At 39.0% G+C, this 25,258-nt stretch overlaps 1 protein-coding gene across 1 annotated transcript in view; it reads left to right on the forward strand.

The window, feature by feature from the left end:
• CACHD1 (cache domain containing 1) overlaps positions 1–25,258 on the forward strand; it is a 345,168-nt gene that overhangs the window by 198,994 nt on the left and 120,916 nt on the right. The gene's annotated exons all lie outside the window — the stretch shown is intronic.

Genomic DNA, 25,258 nt, shown 5'->3' on the forward strand with positions numbered 1-25,258 from the left:
TTATTCTGGCAGCCTGTGGCATCTTCAGTATTTTTCACCAGCACCACAATTCAAAGACATCGACTCTTCTTCAGTCCTCCTTATTCACTGTCCAGCTTTCACGTGCTTAGGAGGCGACTGATAATACCATGGCTTGGGTTAGGAGCATCTGAGTCTTCAGAATGACACGTTTTCTCTTCAACACTTTAAAGAGGTCTTTTGCAGTAGATTTGCCCAGTACAATATGACATCTGGTTTCTTGACTGCTGCTTCCGTGAGTATTGATTGTGGATCCAAATAAAATGAAATCTTGGAAAACTTCAGTCTTTTCTCCATTTATTGTAATGTTGCTTATTGGTCCAGATGTGAGGATTTTTGTTTTGTTTATGTTGAGCCGTGATCCATACTGAAGATTGTAGTCTTTGATATTCAACAGTAAGTGCTTCAAGTCCTCTTCACTTTCAGCAAGCAAGGTTGTGTCATCTGCATATCACAGGTTGTTAATAAGTCCTCCTCCAATCCTGATGCTGCATTCTTCTTCACATAGTCCAGCTTCTCTGATTATTTTCTTAGCATACAAATTGAATAAGTGTGGTGAAGGGATACAACCCTGTCACATGCCCTTCCTGATTTTAAACGATGCAGTATTCCCTTGTTCTGTTTGAACAATAGATAGCCTCTTGGTCTCTGACAGGTTCCTTATGAGCATAATTAAATGTTCTGGAATGCCCATTCTTTTCAATGTTATCCACAAGTTGTTATGATCCACACAGCCAAATGCCTTTGCAGAGTCAATAAAACACAGGTAAACGTCTTTCTGGTATTTTTTGCTTTCAGCCAAGATCCATCTGACATTGGCAGTGATAGCCCTCATTCCATGTCCTTTGGGGAATCTTACCCCATCTATCTCTTGCCCATTGCTTGCTCACCCGGTGAATTTCCATTAATGTTTTAAGGCCTAACTCAGCAAATACTCTTTCTTCATTGACTCCTATTACCATTTTTCTCTCCCCTTATTTCCCTTTGCATCTGGAAGAATTCATTGCTCCTTCATCTTTGTTCACATACCAGTTTTCATGCACCTCCATTACAGTGGGGAATCCCTGGGTAGTGCAAATGGTTAATGTGCTCTGCTGCTAATAGAAAGGTTGGAAGTTTGTGTCTTCCCAGAGGAGCCTCAGAAGACAGGCCTGGTGCTGTACACCTGAAATATCAGCCATTGAAAACCTTATACAGCACAGTTCTTCTCTGACACACGTGGGTTTGTCATGAGTTAGAGTCAACTTAAAGGCATCTAGTTTTCTATTATGATGTAGAATGTGGTGTATCATCCCTTGTTGGTGAGTCTGCCTCCCCTGCCATTGTTGGCAAGGATTGCTTCTCAACCATTTGTGTCCTCAGCACCTGGCAATTGCTGTTGGAATCTGAATTCATTGGAATATGGAAGGGAAATATCTGCTGTCAAGAAATTAGATAATTTGTTGGTGCTGGGGGGAGGCCAATACAGTACATGTTAGTTAGGGTAAAATTTGGCATAGCAGAGAGGCACTGTGGTTCTTTAAAACAGAAATACAGAAAATTCCATGAACTTTCACTATATGTGTCTTGTTTGTTCTGGGCATATGGGGGAGTATCTTAAGAAAATAATACGTGTTTGTAAAAATAAACACATAAGAAAATCACTGTAGTGCCTTTCAGAATACAGAAAATTGTATATTCCCAAATCTCTAGCAATAGGAGATTAAAGAAATTGTGTCACATTCGTATAGTGATAAGATAAAGCCAACTCTAGAAGAATGTTTGCTGGCACAAGAAAATGATCATATATGCATGCACATATTCATTCAGAAGTTTGAATGGACATATATCAATATGTTTTAAAGTAAAAACTGATTTCCAGTTTGAAGGTGCTGAGTTCAGGATTTAGTTCATCACTGGTCTACCTTCTGGTGAATACAATAAAACATAAAATGTAGTTTCTGTCTTCCACAAATTTGTTATTTAGTTGAGTTTAACATCCATGAGCCCTTAATTGCACTCCTAGAAATAGTCAGGTAACAAAGATACATGCTGAGTAAACAGGTTAGAATGAATGTCTTCCTCCTCCAGAGGCCGGGCCTCTGCTCTGAAAGCTGAGTCGCTCCTCTAGGGAATTGCAATGCACTCTTCTCGCCTCACCAGGAGTGGCTGACAGAGCCAAGAGCTCACTTTTGGGTGAATCTTACAAAAACTAGGGCAGTTCTGGAGATAAAACTGTAATCTAAAGACCTACAGGCAAAACAGGGAACATCTGGTAGCATCTTAAAGTGATATCCCATAACAGTTGCTTACAGCAGGAAATAGCAAATGAGGATTACCCTTCTCTTCAAGTGAGTCTTCTTGGCTTTGACTTGAGCTCACTTTCTGGCAAAATTTGTGTACTCATTTCTGGAGTGAACTCCAAGCTAGTGCTTTTTACCACTCTCCAAAACCAAACTCACTGCCATCAAGTCAATTTCAAAGTATAGTGACCCCCATTGGATTTCCAAGGATATGAATCTTTATAGAAGCAGAAAGCCTTATCTTTCTTCCACAGAGCAGCTGGTAGGTTCGAACTGCTGACCTTCAGGTTAGCAGCCAAATACCTTAACCACTACATCATCCATTTTATAAATTAGGGTATTCCCGCAGTTTGCTTAATGAAGGTTCAAAAATGGAAAGAGTTAGTAGTAAGTTATTAGAGGAAAATCAGGGTAAGAATCCTTACCTTGCTTGTTTTCAATCCCTCATGTAAGACTTTCACCCTAGTTTTCTAATTGCTGTGGTATTTAGCAGAACACATTCTCAGTCATTCTTTCCTAATTTTCAGTGCCTCCAAAAATGTCATTTTGTGTGCCAGGGAGTTCATGTTGAAGTTAAATGGAGAAAGAAAACCTTGCAAGGCTGGGAAGCAATTTCAGGACATCATTAAAAACAGTTTGTTTTATGGCCAGGCAGATTTTGGTTTGAAGCATACTTCTTTCACTTACAAGTTGACCTTGGGACACTGCTTAACTTCTGGGCCTTAGTTTCCTCATCTGTGAAACAAGCATGATAGTACCTACTTCACAGTGTTGTTATGGGGGGATATATCTAACCTGTAAGTGGACAAACTTCTTAATTTGATAATTATGTTTTGTTTTTGTTTTTTTAGTATTCTTCTCCATGTCAAGGTTTTTCACTTCTGGTAATAACATAGTTTCTTTTTAAAATAAAATTGGAGGGGGGGCAGAATTAAATAATACTAAAATTAATGTGACCAACATTTTAAAGGTAAAATGGTACTGACTAAGTTATGAAAAATGAACTAGAAATTATTGCTAAAATTCTTCCAAACTGGAAGATTTCACAGTTCTGTAAGTCAAACTCTTTTGACTCATTGTATTCATAGACTATATAGCTGGCCACATGTAGATGTATTATTACAAAAAAAAAAAAAAAAAACCCACTGCCTTTGGGTCAATTCCAACTTAAGCGACCTCCATCGGGTTTCCAAAGCTATAAATCTGTATGGGTGTAGATTGCCTCATCTTACTCCTGTGGAGTACCCAGTGGGTTTGAACCCCTGGCCTTTGGATTTGCAGCCAAATGCTTTACCCACTATACCACCAGAGCTCCTTGTATCATTCCAAGTCATTAGTAAATATGAGGCAATTATAGATCAGTGGCAAAATTCTTGTTATCCATGCCAGAGACCCAGGTTGGATCCCGGTCAGTGTACTTCATGTGTAGCCACCACCTGTCTGTCAGGACAGGTTTCAGCAGAGCTTCTGAGTAAGACAGATGAGGAAGAAAGGCCTGAGGATCCACTTCCAAAAAGCAGCCATTGAATAACACCCAGATCATGATAGTCTATTGGCCATGGGGTCGCCAGGAATCAGGGACCAACTCACTGGCAGCTAACAATAACAGTAATAAATATAAGCAGTTGGACCTGCAATAAGAGGTCTCCAGTATTAGATCTGCATCTGGTCCATTCTTAAATCATCCGAGCCCTGTAGATATTTTAAAAAGCTCACCACTCACCCAATAGCACTTCAGCTGTTTGTTACTAACATTTTACAAGCTGGTGGCCTTTGGCCTTGCTTCTTCTCCAAATACATTAAAGATGAGTTTGTACTAGGACAATATTTTTATAAGTAATTTTAACAGATTACTAATATTTGCTTTTTATTTCAAGCCTGAAGTTTCGTTTTATTGCGTTAAAATCCCTATTTTATTCTCCTTACTATGGCTTTGTTAGTGCATATTACAGGAAAAAAAAAAAAAAAAAGTCCAGTGCTGAAGAGAGAAGGACATTAAATCATTGTATTCTAGAGGATTCTGCACAATGTGCCCTGAGGGTTGTGCTCTGATGACAACAGAGAGAACCTGCAAAGGGCAGAAAATTGATTTCTCAGATGCTTTTGATACTTTCTGAGTACAGACCAGTCAACTCTTAAAATTCTTACTCAGCAGTCTTACAAGTTAATTATTTTGAACGGGGCTCTGTGTAGTGATTAGGCATTCTGTAAGTGTTTGTTGAAGAAATGATCTGAAGAATTAACATTCTTTAATCTGGAAAAAGAAAATAAATGGGTTAAGGCTTAACCTAAGACAAACTCATTTTCAGCAGTATCACTTAAAATAACATGGTTTGGAGAATAAGTCCATTTATTCATGTAATCTAATAAACAGCTCCCTTTATATTACTTTGGGTTAGGTGCTGAGATTGTGGGAGATCCTAGGCTCTCCTACAAGGAGTGTGCAGACACATAAACACATAATTAAGCCCATGGACTGTATCTGGCCTGCATATATATTTTATTTGGCCCACAAGATGTTTTAAAGGTTTTTAAATTTATAAGTTTTTAAATTGGTTGCCAACATTTAAACCTGGGGAGATTATAAATTTTTAAAATCCGAATTTCTGTCTTTTCTTGAAAAAGAAAACCTGACCACACTGAGTCCACATTCCCACCTGGCAACAACCACCTTTTGTGAAGAGCGGCACCTTAGCTAGACGGGCAGGCGTTCCCTGCCGCCACAGTTCTATTAGTCCCTGTGAAACCACTAGTAGCTTAGTGCCTAAAGCACTTGACTGCTAACCAGAAGGCTGGCGGTTCAAACCCACCAGCCACTCCTCAAAAGAAAGATGGGGCAATCTACTTCTGTAGTAATACTGCCTCAGAAACCCAAGGAAGTGTCGCTATGAGTTGGGTCTGACTGGACGGCACATAACAACAACAACAACAACAACAAAAACAAAGTATCCACCCACTTCCTCAACTTTCATCACCTGCCTGGCCCTTCTTACTATGTGAGCTTGCAGCTCCTGATCTAAAAAGACAATATAAAGTAAATCTGACTTAAGAAAATGTCCATGTACAATCCCTGCTATGCCAATTTAAACATCTTTGGTCATTCTCTCAAGTTTTAAAGAATATGGTTCCTTTATTCTCAGTGTATAGCACTGACAGCATCTATCCCCAAACTCTGGCTTCCACATAGATGGAGTTCTGCTATGTCCTTCTGCAGCCATTATTTAGTCATCAGGCCCCTCTGACCCTGACTTTTGCCTTGGTTTTTATATAAACCAATCAATTTTATCTTCAACATCTCTTAATCCAGTGTCTCTTGCTTTCCTCAGCCCCATCAATACATGCAAGTACTTTTTTGCATCCTTACTTCATACTTTTGATCTTTTTATTTAAGAAGAAGGGAGCAAAAGGAAAGGGTGAACTAGGAAGGAAATACTGGGAACATGGACTTGAAATTTCACTCCTTTTCTTTTCCTTGTCTCCAAGATGGGGCTTTAGTACTGTTACCCTCACTCAGTTAGTGTTTGTTGATTAGGTAAATGTGGTAGTAATTGGTATTAAAATACATCAGAAGACACAAACTGCTGCAGGAACATTTTTACACAGAGAAACAAACCTCAGTAGGAATTGGCAGTAAGGAATTGCCAAATTTGAGAAGAACAAAGTGATCATCTGATGGAGCTAGTGTGAGTAAACTACTTGTTTCCCAGGCTTTCTGAAGCCAACCACCTAGAGAGAGGTAAGAGACCTTAGCTTTGTAGATAATTCACTATACACATCAGAGAATACTTCACTGATTCGAAGAAAGAGAGAGAGAGAGAGAAACTCTTGGAATTACTGTCAAATTGGCTCCCTGCTGTATTCTAGGGAGCTCTTTGAGTTGATGGATTGGTACAGCCACTGGGGAAAGCAGATAACACTCATCCATTTTCTTCAAACTCAGATTTAAGGCATCTCTGGCTGGAACCCTCAAGAATGACATGATTTTAGGAGTCAGATCTCAGCACTCAACCTCTTAGAGATTTTATGTGGTAGACAAAGCAACTAGCATAGGTTGTCTGATATAAGAACATAGGTACCTGATTACAGTTCTTCTGAATAGCCACTGTTGTAACCCTCTTAGAGAAAGGACAGAAAATTAGACTGAAAAATTTACCACTGAAGTTAAAGTTAGCTCTGATAAATTGTCACTCCTAGAACTTTATGTTCTAGACTATTTCTCTTAAAGAAATTATTGTTCATGTTACATATGCATGTCACCTGGAAAGGAATTTTAGCATCTGCATACTTCTCCTATTATATAAGTGGGCTGTATGTCTTGCAGCATGATTTGGAAATTGTTCACATTTCAACATTAGCATTTCAAGTTCTTTGAATATTACTGACTTCATAGGAGACAGAAATGAGGTAGTGGCTGGTAGAGTGATGTGTTTGTTTTAATTTTGATGATTAGCATGCTGACTTACAATATTCACGGCTTTTCAGGAATTTCTAGTAGATTAGAAGATACAGTTTCCATTTCAGGGTATTTTTGTTGTTGTTTTAAACAGAACTCAAACATAAGCTTTTATTTACTTTTAAGAGAAGGCGAGCCTTTTTTGTTTTGTTTTAAATTAGCTCAGTCTCTAAAGTGGTAGGAAAAAAATACCTGAAGCAGGAAAGACAGTTTTTCTTTCAGTTTAAGTTCCGCTATGGTGGGCATTTAAAAAAAAAGACAAGGTCACTGCCACCAAGTTGATTCTGACTCATAGCGACCCCCTTTGGGTTTCTGAGGTGGTAAACTTTATGGAAGTAGATTGCCCAGTCTTCCTTCCATAGAGTGGCTGGTGGGTTTGAACTGCCAACCTTCTGGTTAGCAGTCAAATGCCTTAGGCACTACGCCACCAGAGTTCTTTATGGTGAATATTACATCATAGTTATTCAGTACTAAGGAGCCCTGGTGGAGCAAAAGGTTAAGAACTCGGCTGCTAATTGAAGGGTGGATTTGAATCCACTCAGCAGCTCCATAACAGAAAAACCTGGATATCTGCTTCCGTAAAGGTCACAGCCTAGAAAACTCTAATGGACACTCTATCACATTGGGTTACAATAAGTCACAATCAATTTGACAGCACCTAACAACACTAGCATAGTGCCTAAGGCACTTGACTGCTAACCAGAAGGCTGGCGGTTCAAACCCACCAGTCACTCCTTGGAAGGAAGTTTGGGCAATCCTACTTCTGTAGTGATACTGCCTCGGATACCCAAGGAGGGGTCGCTATGAGTCAGGACTGACTCGATGGCACATAACAACAACAACAACAACAACACCAGTGTAGTACTGCTACTTTGTCACATGATCTTGGGAAGTTGACTGGGCTCTTTAATCCTCAGTTCCCTTAATTGTAAAATGAACATTTTGAACTAATATAATCCAGGGATGTAATTCTGAAGATTTATTTATTTCCCTCAAACTTTTTCCTGCTTCCCTAATTAGTAAATTCTGGATTCCATGACAGAATTTCTTTTAATCTTTTTGAGAGTTACCAAGCAGAGGTTGAGGGAAGCAAGGTCTATGTAGATTACATCACTCATTTGTTCATTTTTTAAAAAATAAATTTGTGGACTGGTTTATGGCAGAAACATTTCAACTGGGTGTTGAAGGAGAAAAAGGCTTTGAACGTAGGGGATATGGAAGAATTGCTTTCCAGAAGAGTGTGCATTGTGTCTGAAGCAAGTGATGAAGAAATAGCTGAGTTGTTGTTGTTAGGTGCCATCGAGTCGTCTCTGATTCATAGCGACCCTATGCACAGCAGAGCGAAACACCGTCCACTCCTGAGCCAACTCCACGATCCTTGCTATACTTGAGCCCATCGCCACAGTCACTGTGTCAGTCCATCTCGTTGAGTGCCTTCCCCTCTTTCGTCGACCCTCCACCTTACCAAGTATGACATCCTTCTCCAGGGAATGGTCCCTTCTGACAACATCACTAAAGTTGGTGAGAGGAAGTCTGGCCATTCTCGCTTCCGAGGAGCATTCCGGCTGCACTTCCTCCAGGACAGATTTGTTAGTTCTTTTAGCAGTCCATGGTACTTTCAGCATTCTTCCCCAGCACCAACACTCAAAGGCATCAACTCTTTTTCATTCTTCCTTATTCATTGTCCAGCTCTCACATGCGTGTGAGGCGATTGAAAATATCAGGCTTGTTTTAGGCGCACCTTAGTCCTCAAGGAGACATCTTTGCTTCTCAGCACTTGAAAGAGGCCCTTTGTAGCCGACTTGCCCAGTGCTATACATCATCTGATGTTCTGACTGCTGCATCAGATCCATCTGACATCAGCAATGATATCCCTTGGTCCACGTCCTCTTCTGAATCCAGTTTGCACCTCTGGAAATTCTCTGTCAATATATTGCTGCAACTGTTTTTAAATTATCTTCAGTAAGATTTTACTTGCGTGTGATATTAATGATATTGTTCGATAGTTTCCACATTCTGTGGGATCACCTTTCTTTGGAAGGGGTACAAATATGGGTCTCTTCCAGTCAGTTGGCCAGGTAGCTCTCTTCCAAATCTCTTGGCATAACCAAGCGAGTGTCTCCAGTGGGGCATCTGTTTGTTGAAACATCTCAATGGGTATTCCGTCAATTTCTGGAGCCTTGCTCTTCACCAGTTCCTTCAGTGCAGCTTTGACTTCTTCCGTCATTGCTATTGGTTCTTGAACATAGGCCACTTCCTGAAATGGATGAAGAGAGGCCAGTTCTTTTTGGGTAATTACAGTGACCCTGTGTATTCTTTCCATCTTCTTTTGATGCTTCCTGCATCATTCAATATTTTGCCCATAGAATCTTTCAATATTGCAACTCAAGGCATAAATTTTTTTCCTCAGTTCTATCAGCTTGAGAAATGCTGAGCATGTTCTTCTCTTTTGGTTTTCTAACTCCAGGTCTTTGCACATTTCATTATAGTAATTGGTTTTGTCTGCTTGAGCTGCTCTTTGAAATCTTCTGTTCAGCTCTTTTATTTTGTCATTTCTTACATTTGTTTTAGCTACTCTCTGCTCAAGGGCAAGTTTCAGAGTCTCTTCTAACATCCATTTTGGTCTTTTCTTTTCTTCTCTCATCTTTTTAATGACCTCTTGCTTTCTTCATGGATGATACTCTTGATGTCATTCCATAATTCTTTTGGTTTTCCATCATTGGTGTTCAATGCATCAAATCTATTCTTTACATGGTCTTTAAATTTGCAAAAAAAAAAAAAACCAAAAACAAATGCAATGCACTGCCGTCGAGTCATATCCTACTCATAGTGACCCCACCTTGGGTTTTTCGAGGCAGTGTCACTATAGAAGTAGATTGCCCACCTTCCTTCTGAGGAGTGGCTGATGGACTTATGCCACCAGAGCTCCTGGTCTCTAAGTTCAGGAGGGATATATTCAAGGCCATGTTTTGGCTCTCATGGACTTATTTTAATTGTCAAGTTGAACTTGCATGTGAGCCGTTGATAGTCTGCTCCACAGTCAGCTGCTGACCTTGTTTTGGCTGAAGATATTGAGCTTTTCAGATGTATTCAGTCTGATTTCTGTGTACTCCATCTGGTGAAGTCTATGTGTATAGCCACTGTTTGTGTTGTTAAAAAAAGATATTTGCAATGAATAAGTTGTTGGTCTTGCAAAATTCTATCATGAGATCTCCAGCATTATTTCTGTCACCATGGCCAAATTTTCCAAATACCGGTGATTTTCTTTGTTTCCAACTTTTGCATTCCAGTCACCAGTGATAATTAACACATCTTGATTGCACATTTGGTCAATTTCAGACTGCAGAAGTTGATAAAAATCTTCAATTTCCTCATTGGCTTTGGTGGTTGGTACATATATTTGAATAATAGCAGTATTAACTAGTCCTTCTTGTAGGTGTATGGATATTATCCTATGACTGACAGCATCTTGAAACATCCTTTGTGATGATGAATGTTACGCCATTCTTCTTCAAATCATCATTCCCAGCATAATAGATTGTATGGTTGTCTGATTCAAAGTGACCAAAACCGGTGGTTCATTTCAGCTCACTGTTGCTTAGGATATCAATCTTTATGAGTTCGTTTCATTTTTGACAACTTCCAATTTTCCTAGATTCATGCTTCGTATATTCCATGTTCTGATTATTAATGGGTTTGCAGCCATTTCTCCTCAATTTGAGGTGTGCCACATCAGCAAATGTGGGTCTCAAAAGCTTTATTTTATCCATATCAGTAAGGTTGGTCCTACTCCGACGATGCAGCTCTTTCCCAGTCATATTTTGAGAGCGTTCTGACCTAAGGGGCTCGTCCTCCTGTAGTGTTTCTCTGCTGTTCATAAAATTATCCCTGACCAATTGTTGGAGAAGTAGATGGCCTTTTCCTTCTTCCTAGTCTGTCTCAGTCTATAAGCTATGATGAAACCTGTGCACCATGTGCAACCCTGCTGGTGTTTGAAACACCGGTGACATAGCTTCAAGCCTCACAGCAACACGCAAGCCACCACAGTACAACTAACTGACAGACAAGTTTGTCTCCCTTAGCTCTTCAAAACCTCTCTGCTTTCTGCCTCTTGGGGTGGGGTGGGGCTTGTGTCCCTCCCCTTACCTGAGATCCCTGCCACCTTGTCTGTAGGTCTCCCTGCTTCTCTTTCTCCTGCTTCCTGGCTCGTGGGGGTGGGGCCTGTGTCCTTCCCTTTACCTGAGATCCCTACTGCTGGGAGAGCTGGATTAATAACAGATTGTAGAGGCCTTCAGATGCTAGGCTAAAGACTCGGCTTTATTCAGTAGGCTTTAGGTTCTGTAAATGAAGTATAAAGGACAATATCTATCCTCTTTTATGTCTTCACTGTCTGACACATAGTAGATTCCCAATAAGCATTTGTTGATTGAACAAGAGAATTAATTTAAGATTAGAAAGAAAGAGTGAAATGATAAGATGTAAGCTATAAGGAGATTTTACTTGTTGATCATGTAAAGACTAGAAAGAAAGGCTAGCTTGATTTCATTTATGTAAGCATGAAGCTAGGGGAGGCCTGAACTTGGCTATAAGCATCAAATAATTTGGGTGTTCAAAGAAGGATGCAGAGGGATGGCTAAGGTTTTGATTCTAGGTAACAGAGAGAGATGGTCTCAAGTTCTGCCACACCTTTGCCCTTTGTGTACCCTCTTAACTTTCTTCTTAATTACTTAAGTTCAGGGGACTCATTCAACTTTGTTGTCAACAGGTTCTCAATAAACATTTATAGAAAGAGTTTTGAATGATAGCAAACTTGATTTTGTCTTTAGTTTTAGAGTCCCAGTAGTGATAATAGGGGCACTCTGGTGGAACGGTAGTTGAGCTCTCAGCTGCTAAAAAAAAGGTAAGCAGTTTGAACCCACTCTGCAGAAGAAAGATGTGGCAGTTTGCTTCAGTAAAAATTTACAGCCTTGGAAACCCTATTAGGCAGTTCTACTTTGACTTACAGGGTTGCTGAATCAGAATTGACTTAATGACGAGTTATGGGTAGTAATGATATTGTCAGAATTATTGAAGCACTTTATGTTAAGCAAGTGGTAATGCTAATTATTTTGTGCTTATTTGTAACAGTAATTGATTTCATCTATTATTCCATTGTTAATAAGCTCTGATACGAAATGTAAGTTGACAGTGATTTCATTTTCTTGGTTATGTTATATTTAATAATTTTACTATGTTGTTGTTAGGTGCTGTCAAATTGGTTCTGACTCATAGTGACCCTATGTACAACAGAATGAAATACTGCCCAATCTTGCACCATTCTCAGAATTGTTGCTATGTTTCAGCTTATTGTTGCAGGAACTGTGTAAGTCTATCTCATTGAGGGTCTTCTTCTTTTTCACTGACTTACTACTTAACTAAGCATAATATCCACCAGGGTTTGGTCCCTTCTGATAACATGTCCAAAGTACATGAGACAGTGTCTTGCGTCCTTGCTTAAAAGGTGCATTCCAGCTGTACTTCTTCCAAGACAGATCTGTTCATTCTTCTGACAGTCCATGGTGTATTTAATATCCTTTGCACAACCATAATTCAAAGGCGTCAATTCTTCTTCGTTCTTCCTTATTCATTGTCCAGCCTTCATATGCATATGAGATGATTGAAAATACCGTGACTTGGGTCAGGCACACCTTAGTCTTCAAAGGGACAACTTTGCATTTTGACATTTTAAAGAGATCTTTTGCAGCAGATTTGCTCAATGCAATGTTATTTGATTTCTTTAACTGTATTTCCATGGTTGATTGTGGATCTAAGTAAAAGAAATTCATGACAACTTCCAATATTTTCTCTGTTTATCATGATGTTACTTATCAATAAAGTAGTGAGGATTTTTTTTTTAATTTTTTATGTTGAGGTGTAATCCATAGTGAAGTCTGTAGTCATTGATCTTCATCAGTAAGTACATCGAGTCCTCTTCACTTTCAGCAGGCAATGTTGTGTCATCTGTGTATTGTGGGTTGTTAATGAGCTTCTTTAATCTGGATGTCATATTCTTCTATGCTGCAAGGATAAAACCCTGAGACACACCTTTCCTGATTTAAAACTGCATAGTATTCCCTTGTTCTGTTTGAATGACTACTTCTTGGTCAATATACAGGTTCTGCATGAGCACAATGAAGAGTTTTGGAATTCCCATTCTTCACAATATTAGCCATCATTTGTTACGATCCACACAGTTGAATGCCAAGGCATAGTTTATAAAATACAGGTAGACATCTTTCTGGTATTCTGTGCTTTCAGCCAAGATCCATCTGACATCAGTAATGATATACCTTGTTGCATGTCCTGTTTTGAATCCAGCATGGCTTTCTGGCATTTCTCTTTTGATGTACTGCTGCAGTTGTTTTTGAGTTACCTTCAGCAATATTTTTCTTGCTTGTGATATTAATGATATTATTCATCAATTTCAGTATTCTGTTGGATCACCTTTCTTTGGAATGGACTCAAATATGGACATCTTTCAGTCATTTGGCCAGGTAGCTGTATTCCAAATTTCTTGGCATAGATGAATGAGCACCTCCATCTTTGCATCTGGTTGTTGAAATATTTCAGTTGGTATTCCATCCATTCTTGTCTTTCCTTCCCCACCCCTAGCCCCCAGTGCCTTCAGTGCAGCTTTGATTTCTTCCTTCAGTACCATCAGTTCTTGATCATATGCTCCCTCCTGAAATGTTTGAACTGAGATCATTCCTTTTTGGTACAGTGAATCTGTGTATTCCTTTCACCTTCTTTTGATGCTTCCTGTATCATTCAGTATCTTTTCCATAGGATCCTTCAGTATCACAACTCAAGGCTTGAATTTTTTTCTTCACTTCTTTCAGTCTGAGGAATGCCAAAGGTGTTCTTCCCTTTTGGTTTTCTGACTCCAGCTCTTTGCACGTTTCATTATAATACTTCATTTTGTCTTCTTGAACCACCTTTTGAAATCTGTTCATCCCTGCTTCATCATTTCTTCCTTTCACTTTGTTCACTGTGTTCAAGAGCAAGTCAGCGTCTCTTGTGATACCCATCAGGTCTTTTCTTTCTTTCCTGTGTTTTTAGTGACCTGTTGGTTTCTTCATGTATGATGTCATCCCACAACTTGTTTGGTGTTTGGTTGGTTGTTAGTGTTCGGTGTATCACTTCTACTCTTGAGATGGTCTCTAAATTCAGGAGGGATATAATCAGGGTTGTATGTTGGCTCTTATGGATATGTTTTAATTTTCTTCAGCTTCAGCTTGCATATGAGCAATTTTTGATCTGTTCCACAGTTGGCCCCTGACCTTGTTGTGACTTATGATATTGAGCTTCTCCATCATCTCTTTCAACAGATTTTGTTGGTTTGATTCATGTGTATTCCATTCAGTGAGGTCCACATGTATAATCACTGATTTTGTTGTTGGGGAAAGATATTTTTTATGAGTAAGACATACAGGTCTCACAAAATTGTGTCATGCAATCTCTAGCATCGTTTCTGTTACCAAGACTATACTTTCCAACTGCTGATCATTCTTCTTTATTTCTAGTTTTCAAGTCCAATCCCCAGTAATGATCAGTATATCTTGGTTGCATGTTTAATTAATCTCACACTTCTGAAGATGGTAAAAATCTTCATCTTTAGCATTAGTGGCTGGTGCGTATATTGAGTAATAGTTCTTTTAACTATATCTACATGACTACAAGGAATGTAGTTATGTAGATACTACATAACTACAAGGAATGTAGTTATGTAGATATTATCCTATCACTGAAAGTGTTATACTTCAAGGTAGATCTTTCATTATTCTTTTTTGACAATGAGTGTGATGCCATTCCTCTTCAGTTTGTCATTCCTGGCATAGTGGACTGTATGTTTGTCTGATTCAGAATGTCCAATGACAGTGCATTTCAGCTCGCTAATGCCTGGAATATTGATCTGTATACATTCCATTTCATGGTTTACAACTTCTAATTTTCCTAGATTTCGTACACTCCTTGTTCCAATTATTAATGGGTATTTGCAGCTGTTGCTTCTCATTTTAAGTCATGCAGCTGAAGGGCCTAAAAGCTTTACTCCATCCATAGCCTTAAGGTTGACTCTAGTTTGAGGAGACAGCTCTTCCCCAGTCATATTTTGAGTGCTTTCCAACCTGACAGACTCATCTTACAGCACTATTATCAGACATTGTTCTGCTGCTATTCATGAGGTTTTCACTGGCCAATATTTTCAGAAGTAGACTTGCAAGTTCCTTCTTAGTCTGTCTTAGTCTGGAATCTTTCCCGAAACCTGTCCACCATGGATGATCCTTCTAGTGTTTGAATTCTGCTGGCATAGCTTCCAGTATCACAACAACATGCAGGCCACTACAGTAAACTTACAGATGAGTTCTCGATTAGTATTCTTAGGAAAAATAAAGCATTGTGACTTAATCAGGTACTTTTGTGCTGTTGACTGTTGTTTTTTTTGTTTTTTGTGTCATAAGATCAAATAATCTGAAAAATTTGACCCTTGACAATTGAGTTTAATTTTTTTGCACATCCTGTTCTTTCCCCAGGAAGATATGTTTTGTATTTTTGTCCTCCAAATACTGTGTGTCCAATTACAATCTTTCATTGCCATTCTCTCTGCTTTATTTTAAACTTTCACCTCCAGTCACTTTAAAAAAATTATTATCACTAGCAGGCAAATTAAATGGTACAGACATAATCTTTATGGATATTGGTACAGAAGACTCGAGTTGAGCTCAAAATTCAATAAATATTTTGAAGAGCATTTTGCATTTCAGAAAGCCTACTCAGTTACATTATTGAACTTATGTAAAAGAGTAATGTGTATGTAACTTGGTGAAATATGTGTATTTTTACTTCTGTAAGCAACATTATTTCAGTTGTATTACATTCTTTATATGATGCCCAATAACCCAGTATGGTAAGTATTATTACTCCTCTTCCCTCCTCTGCAGTTTTACAGATGAGGAAATAACTTCAAAGAGGTTGTAATAGGATTCAAGGGGACTGGGTTTGGAATCTAGATTCCCTCTCTCCATTTGTTTGTTTGTTTGTTTGTTTTTTCCTTTTATTGATACAGTATTTTGACCAATGTTAAACTTGGAATGATGTGTCTGCCAATTGAAGTGCTGGACTGTGTAGTCTTTAGCAGAATTTTAGTTGAGGCTATTAATGTCCATCTGAAATTGCTAAATTATCTGAATATAAAGCTCCCATGGTCTGGTGAGTTTGTTCTCAATCTCAAAATATGTTCCTACAGTAGTTTGTGCAATTCCCTGGTGTGTGTGTGTATCTTCAGGCCTATTGATGAGCACCCTCACAGCAGGAAGCATCTGCCTTTGGGTCTGCAGACAACACAGCTTTCTGAATTTTCTTTCTGTGACCTTCCTATTCAGAAGAGCATGGAGGCTGGTGGGTGGCGGGGGAGAAGCTGCCATACTTCTTAGAATAGTGAATTTCACCAGCTGCCTTTTATAGATTTCAGGGAGAGTTGGTCATAATGATTTCCTTTTAAAAATCTGGTCTCTAAAATAATTGTGGACTATGCCAGCTTTAAGAGATAGACCCTCTCTTTGCTGAGGACCAGAAAATTCCTTTGAGCTTTCTATGTATTTTAATTGTGCACAAATGGCAAAATGTTTTCATAGAAGGCCAAGATTTAAAAATCATTCTATCTATAACCTTCTTCTGAACACTTGACTGGTCTGGCATGGTGATGTACATACCTAACCTCATACTCAAAGCTTTATTAAATCTCTAATATGGATCACTAATTCCTTTTGAGGATACATCATTAGCCATAGATATTCTGCATCTTATGTTTCATGTTTCTTTGTAGGACAGGGACATGTGAACAAACCTCTTTCTTCCCTAGTGTGTAAATGCCTGAGAGATTGAACCGGGTCATGTCCAAGGTCATCTTCCAGGTCTGAGGTTCGTAGTGCTTCTCTTTGATGTCAGTGACATTCCACTCTCAGCAGTCTGCTATTTACTAAATACTCAGTGTATAGGAGGGAACAAGAACACACCCAATTCACAGTTTGTGGTCTGTAGTCTTAGGAAGTCTCAGCCTTTTCAAGTTTCTACATTCATTCATTCATTCGTCCTGCAGTTACTAAACTTTTGCTCTTCATAGATAAACTCAGGGCCAGAGCCTGAGGACAAAGAAATCTCAGAAAGGATCTCTCCCTTTTGTTCTTCCTTGCTAAGCAAAAGGGCATGTAAACAAATAACTGTACAAACTGTGGTACATGCTTATTTGAAGGCAAATATCAGGATGGAAGAGAGGGTTTTGAAACAACTCCAAGCAGTAGACCCACCAGGCTTCTGTCTCTCTACCTGATTTCTTACTTTTTCCAGATGCCCTTCTTGCACTCCTGCCCCAGCTTGATGATGAGGAGGTAAATGAATGATAAATGTTTACTGTGGTATGGGTCCACTCTCAATTCCCCTAGATGTCACCTTTGTGAAATTTTCCAAGTTTTATGAGAAAGCAATTAAACTGCTTGTACCGGCAGTTAAAATATAGAAGCAGTACACAGGATCACCACTGACTCCCCTTGCAATGATCTGTTTGGTTGGGAAATAATGAGAAAGAAATATGGTTGGAGCTCAAAGATATGCTAACTATAATACAGAGCTTTATTGCTCTGAAAACCTTAACCTTCCAAGGGCATCTGAAACCAGCCCTCCTTTCCAATCTTCCTGTGTTGGTGAGCCCTGAAGGTTTAATCCTTATTACTGATAAGAGCAAAAAGAATGTGACTTATCACTCCAGTCTCTACAAAGGTGGAAGGAAAAACCATTTCTCGGAATGTGATTACATGTTATTTGACAGCTTTTCAGTTTGCCCATTAATTTAGGTGTTTGAATGAGTAAACTTGGTTGTGGGGGTTGGTTCAAGTATCATTTACTTTATAAATGTGATAGTTCCTTTTTTGAAGTGATCCTACTCTTTCCTTTACCATTCAAACATAGTTTAAATATTTGCCAGTGCAGATGTTTGATTTTTATCTTAGCTCTTTCTTTGTTTAACTTTATTCTCAGGATGGTTAAGTGGAAGATAAGGGAGTTCTTGTTTAATTCTTTTCAACTGATGTTGCTCAAATATTTAGAGAGCAGACACTTCCCAGAGAGAATGAACGGGAACCTGGTTCAATGGAGGTGAAGTGATATTTCTCCCTGTCATATCACAGTAAACCAGACATTGTTAGATTGTTACTAGTACCAGGGCGTCTAAAAGGCATGGGCATTTCTCAGTGTCTGGACCTTCATTTAAGGGCTCCTACAACTACATGGTTGTGTCATCTGCATATCACAGGTTGTTAATGAGTCTTCCTCCAATCCTGATGCTGTATTCTTCTGCAAATAGTCCAGCTTCTCAAATTATTTGTGCAATATACAGATTGATTAAGTATGATGAAAGAATACAATACTGACTCACACCTTTCCTGATTTTAAACTACGCAGTATCCCCTTAGGGGCTCTGGTGGCATAGTGCCTAAGCCATTTGACTGCTAACCAGAAGGCTGGCAGTTCAAACCCACCAGCCACTCCTTGGAAGGAAAATTGGGCAATCTACTTCCTTAGTGATACTGCCTCGGAAACCCAAGGAGTGGTTGCTATGAGTTGGCAGTGAGTGAGTTTACAGCTACTGGTGAGGGCTTTTGACTCCTTTGTGTCCCAGAGGAATATGCGCTGCTCATAAAATAGAACTTGGTAGTTGAGCAGTAGCCCATCCTGTGTTGTGAACTCAATTGGAAGCCTCACAGCCTTTGTTCCACACCAGCTTCTGATCTGATACCAGGTTTGCTTGCAGCAGAAATGGTACTTTTCTTTTTGTACTTGTCTGAGCATCTTAGTATGTCACCTGTGATGAGGAAGTACATGATAAATGTTTACCATGGTTGTGGATCCACTCCCAATTCCCCTAGATGTCACCTGATTAAAAACAAGCAAGCAAATAAAAAATATCCATGCACCATTCTTTGTCATCATGTTGGTTGTGCTTATGGGCTCAATAATCAGTGTAAGCCTTGCTCTTCGGAGATTTCTATCCATGGGGCTTAGCTTTTTAAATTATTACCTTCAAATTGTAGCCGTGAACAATACAGCATTTCACCACCACTTTTGGAACCCACACTGTGGGTGTGGTCACCATGTGCTATGTGATAAATTGGGCAGGTATTGCTGGGAATTTTGAGGAAAACCCAGGGTATTGAGTGAGTTGCCTGGTAAATCACCGTCCCTAGGAAATTTAAACAGACCAAGAAAGAGATGCAGGAAGTAAACCCCAACTGATGTGTGTGTCTCTCCTTTATATCTTTCTAAACTGAGACTCCCTGAAAAGTTGATTTACACTGTGAATCGAGGCTGAATAAAATCCAATTGGAGCTCACTTGAACATTGTTTTGATGTAAGATTCAAAGCTTCTGCAAATTTATTTTATCTTCTGCATTTGCTGATCTCCTGCTTGTAAATCCTGTTGAAGGAGAATAAAAATGACTGCAGCCTGATGGGAATTAAATGTCTGAAGTTCAAAGCAGTTTGCACATCAGAGCAAACGTCAATCAAATGAACATCTTGCAAGCCAGGCAGGGAGTGAATTTCTCCATGGGGAAGAGATCAAAGTGGGAGTCACAGTTCTGTTTTCTCCCTCGGGATGCAGTTTCGATCAGTTGTTCATGAAAGTAAATCCAGAAGGAAGTATTTTTCCCCCAACTTAGGGGGATAGGAGAGATGGAGTTATTTCTCTTGAAACTGAATTTCAGGCACTGGTTTTATCTTATGAAAATAAGTAGAGAAAGCAGTTATAATCCAATATCTCTTTCTTTTATAGTGAAGGTATAAAGGAGATTTAGGTGGACTTTTTCTCTTATTGTGATTACTATCTCTTTTGTAGCACAGATATAAAGAAAGAAGCAAACCAAACCTCTTTAGTTGAATTACCCATTCATTTTATATGAAGATCTATGATTTTACCAGGCTTTGACCTTTCTATAAACCTCAAATTATATAAATGCTACTGGCCTCTAATATACACTTCAATGAAATATCTTTTAGGTGACTCCTAAAAACATGTTTTTGTAAAGCATCTTAAACATGAGCTTTATATTTCTCATAGTCTCCAAATCAGGGTGAAGAGCATGTGCCTTTTTTTTTCCCCCCTTTTAAATATATATAAATTGCTTTTCTAAAGCCACATGTACATAAAATGCATTCCTGCCTTATGCCAGGGGCGTAGAGGTAGCTAATGTAACAAGGATGGCTAAGCAAATTTTACTCCTGTGCTTGGAGTCCAGAAAGAAAAGCAGGTTTTGGTGACTATGTGTGGGTGAAGGGTGGAGAGATAGATAATCATGGGGGTTTTCTTTGTAATCCCTTCTCCTAGTGGGCTCACCAGCAGTGGTATAGGCAGTGCTAGAAGAAGCAGAGAGGTTTCTTTCCAGGCATTTTATGTTAATGTGGCTGGTGAGTACATGTCCACATGTGAGGTCCAGCACATGTGAGAGAACTCAAGGCAATTGAAATTCTTGTAGGATTTTTGCTTTTTAAAAGATAGCACTTTTAAGAAGCAGGAGGGAAAGAGCTTGTGATGTCTCTGATTCTTTAAATACCAGGAAGTTCAGGGTAATAGGAATAAATTGGTTTAAAACCACCCATGATGATTACATGCCGATTACCCAGGGTACAGAGAGCTCTGGTAGCATAGTGCCTAAGGTACTTGACTGCTAACCAGAAGGCTGGTGGTTCAAACCCACCAGCCACTCCTTGGAAGGAAGGTTGGGCAATCTACTTCCGTAGTGATACTGCCTCAGAAACCCAAGACTCGACGGCACACAACAACAACCACCACCCAGGATACAAGAATTAATTTAGAAATAAACTCTGGAAGGCTGCATGCTTGACCCACATTGAGTTTGGCTTCCCAGAACTGTGTTTTTAAGTACTGCACTTTGCCCACATTTGTGATCTAACTTATGTTATAGATGTTAGTCATTAATTCATTCATCATCCCTTATTCATCATCCCATATGAGAAATTGTTTTCAGAATTTGGTAGCTGGAAATTTGTGTCTTCCCTGAGAAACTGCCTTCCATCTTTATTTATTTTTCTGCAACATTATATACCCCGTTATGGTTGCCTTTTTGCTTTGGCTGCCAAGAAACTTCAAGTCCCATCTGATTATCACTCACACTGATGCTTTTTTTTTCTCTCTCTTTTTTTGTTTTGGTCTTGATTATTTTATTTGTCACAAAAGGCAATTTTTCAGTGACCTCAGATCTTTTTCAGAAATGACCAGGATCTATCTTTCTCTCAGAAGAGGAAGTTGGGTATTAGGCAGGGGAAGAAGCACCAGGCATACACCTCTGTTCCCTCCACAGACAATGTGCATGTTCACTCTTCCACCCTCCTGAAACTTCCAGCAGCCACTGGCTTCTTGGAACTTCTTGATGTCTGGGGTGAATACGATGGGAGTTTAAGGCTCCTATAAACAGAAATAATGAAAAGTAGTCAGAGAACTGCCAATTCCATAGCTATGTCAGTGGTGAACTTAAAAAAAAAAAAAAAAAAATCCAGGATAGCTATGATAAATAGAGAAGATCAGCCTATAATATCTTCTTCCTTAGCAACCTCGTCTTTGGCTGAAGACTATTTCTCTATAGCTATCTATTGTGAAGTCTTTTTTTTATGGCTTTAGTCCTTTTCTATTTTAAGTAAAAGCAAAGATTTCCCAGCAGCCCTACAACCTTTCAGAGTAAACAATTGAATTCTACTTCAGCTCTTCTAGATAATGGTGATGGGGATTTCTTTGATAATTTATCCAGAGGCAGTGCAGTGTATTCATTAAGCGAGAGCACGTGGATATGAGATACCTCTGCTCACATTCTGGCTCTGCTACTTCCTAGTTGTAAACTTTGGTTTTCGTAATTTAACTTCTCTGTGTCTCAGTTTCCAAATGACATCTAACTACTTATTATTTATTAAATGTTTCTTATGGCACCAGGTTTTGCAGATCCCTTTTCTTTTTTTAAAAACTTTATTGTGATTTGGGTAAAATTTTACAGAGAGCCATTTTCTGATTTAATTCTCAGCACAATCTTATGAAGTAGCTACAATTGTCAACTCCATTTTATAAATGAAAAAAATAAAGGCTTAGACAATTTAAGTTTTGTGCAAAGGTTATACAGTATTAAGAAATTAAACCCAAACTGTAGCCCAAGTCGGTTTCACTTTAAGACCAATCAGTGCTCCTGACCATGACATAATCCTGCTTTGCCTGGGTGACAATGCCTTGTTCATCATAGCTGTTCAGTGAATATGAATTTCATATCAGTGATATTCACTGAACATTAATGAAATATCCAAAACTTTTTGATGATTTATCTCTCTGTCCTTTCTCATTCATCAGTCATTCACTAAGAATTTATGGAGTATCACACATTACCAGCAATGTACTAGACCTGACCTGAGCAAGACATAAATCCTTAAGTAATTTAACAGTTCCTATTGTGGGAACAAAGACCTCTCAAGTCCATAAAATGTTTTAGGGGAATTGGGAGTTCTGGTGGTGTAGTGTGCAACACATTTGGCTGCTAACCAGAAGGTCAGCGGTTCAAACCTACCAGCTGGCGTATGGGAGGAAGATGAGGTAATCTACTTCCAAGAAGATTTATAGCCTTGGAAACCCAATGGGGGTTGCTATGAGTCAAAATCAACTTGATGGCGGTGGGTTTGGTTTTAGTGGGGGAAGTTCAAGTGTTGAGTAGTGGGTTTAAACAATGGGGGTTCCACAGCAAAATCTTGGCATCCCACCTCCACTTACTACACTTTATTTGGTATATGGGGAAGGTAAAATAATTAAGATAATTTGCTATAATAATGATAATTACTTATAACAAATCTTACTTTTCAAATATTATAGGTAAGTTGATTTTCTTGATATAGGCACAGTCTAAAACTGGTCAGTGTTATGTCGAAACAGACATCTTCTATGAATAACACTATGCTAAACCTGTTTACAAAATAATATGAAAATATAGGAAATAGAGACACAGGAATGGAATATAAAAACAGAATGGCATTTGTCAGGAGGAAGAATGACAAGTAAATTCAGGAAGAAAAAATTACTTGAGTTAGGCTTTGAAGGATGCTTACACTAGACACCAGCTACAGTTGGTGGTAGCAGAAACACACACACACACACACACACAAACACATACATTGGGTGACTGATTTGCTTAGAGCTATAGTTTGGGAGACTGTGGAAAGAGAAGGTTGTTACACTAAGTAAGGAGCTCTGGTGGTGTAGTGCCTGAGGCATTTGACTGCTAACCAGAAGGCTGGTGGTTCAAACCCACCAGCCACTCCATGAAAAGAAGATGGGTCAGTCAACTTTCATAAAGATTTACCTCCTCAGAAACCAAAGGGGGTTTGCTATGAATTGGAATCAACTCGATGGCAGTGAGTTTTGTATTTTTTTTTTCTTTATTATACTGTGTAACCTTTTAATGACCAATAATTATTTACTCAGTACCTACTTTATTTATAGAGTCACCTCTACTTTTATTGTTATAGAAACATTTTCTTTAATGCCCTTAGTGATGATCTTTTCAATACAGAAAGGAAAACAACCCATAGCAGTAGTCCCCTGGTCTCCAGGAACCAGCTCTCACTTTACAAATGCCCAGGGAAGCAATGCCTACTCAGCACTGGACTTCAGCCTTCTTAATTAACAGGACTGATAGCAGAGGTCCTGGATATGAAGGCTCTATCTAGGCAAACAGGGCTCTCTCCAGAACTTACACTTCTATTGGGAGGAATTGCTAGTTATTCTGTAGGTTTGCCCCTTTCAGCAAGTCCTTCCTAATGTAGCATATAAATTAAGCAGCATGGTGTAGTAGCTCATCACTGGACAGGGAATTGGGTGATGGATTCAGGTCTGTTAGGTCCGTGACTTGAACTGTGATTTTTGACATTGCTTTTCTCAACTATGGTACGTATAGGTATAAAAAAGGCTTCGTAAGTTGTATAGTGAAGTACAAATCTGAGCTGTAGATGTAGTTAAAAACCACTCTGTTCTCCTGATTCAAATCAGAAGACATTCTGTCTTTGATCCTTTGAGGCATACTTGGGAGAGGTATCTGTTTTCGTGGAGAAATCCATTCTCTACTTTATTTCTAACAGAAATGCTGTCAATTCTGGCAGAATTGGAGAGGTTCTTATTTCTGTACTGTTCATCAAAATCAGACTGCTAGGCCTCTCTTCAGACTCACTAAATCAGACTCTCTGAAGACAGATCCCAGGAATCTGCATTCTGATGAGCATGCCAGGTGATTATGATGTTGTCATACGTTTAATATTTGAGAAACTTTTATTGGAGCCATAATTTTCACTTGGTTTTAAAGGCCTCCAGAGGAGCCCAGAACAGAGCTGGACACTGATTATTCATGAAAGCCTAATTCACCTGAGCACCTATCTTTGCCAAATACAGTGCTAAGCATTAAGCATGTAACCAAACCCAACCAAACTCACTGCCATCGAGTCAATTCCGACTCATAGTGACTTCCATTAGGTTTCTGAAGCCGTTAATATTTACAGAAGTAAATCGCCCCATATTCCTTCTGTGGAGCTGCTGGTGGGTTTGAACTGCCGACCTTCTGGTTAGCAGTCAAATGCCTTAGGCTCTACACCACCAAAGCTCAAAATCATGGGGCTCTTGTCTAGTCACAGAGCCTGATGTCATAAGAAATACACAATGGATGTATAAACATTTTGGCACACTCTTTGTGATAATATGGGGGCAATTGACATAGATTGGGAAGCCATCTACAACGAAGATAAGGTTTTCTGGGGAAGTGATATTTTGGCAGAGACTTGAAGAGGACTAGGCAAACAGTCAGGAGAACTTACTAGGCCTACATTGTCCAAAATAGTTAGCCACTATCTGATGACTACATATATTTAAATAAGTTTAAATAAAATTGAAAATTTAGAGTATCAGTTACAGGAGCCACTGTTCGAATGCTTAGTAGCCACATATGGCTACCATATTGGACAGCACAAATACGACACACTTTCATCACCACAGAGAATTCTCTCAGACAATGCTGGTCTGGACCAGGGATGGGCAAACTGTGGGTCATGGGCCATGTCTGATTTGCCATCATCTTTGTAAATAAAACTTAATTGGAACATAGCTATTCTTGTTCTTTTATTATCAGTGGCTGCGTTCACACTACATTGTCAGAGTTGAGTAGTTACAATTTTGTGTTTTGTAAACACCATTCTCTGTATAGCCCACAAAGCCTAAAATTTTCATTATCTGGCCCTTTACAAAAAAAGTTTGTCAACCCTGGTCTAGAGAAGGAATAGACTTAGCGTAGCTAGCTAGAATATAGAGCATTAAAAAAAAAAAAAAAAAAACGCTGTTGCCATTGAGTTGATTCTGACGCATGATTTCCAAGGCTGTAAATCTGTA

This window comes from Orycteropus afer, unplaced genomic scaffold (genome assembly GCF_000298275.1).
Source record: "Orycteropus afer afer isolate SDZICR_OR568_19922 unplaced genomic scaffold, OryAfe1.0 scaffold00016, whole genome shotgun sequence".
Taxonomy (NCBI): domain Eukaryota; kingdom Metazoa; phylum Chordata; class Mammalia; order Tubulidentata; family Orycteropodidae; genus Orycteropus; species Orycteropus afer.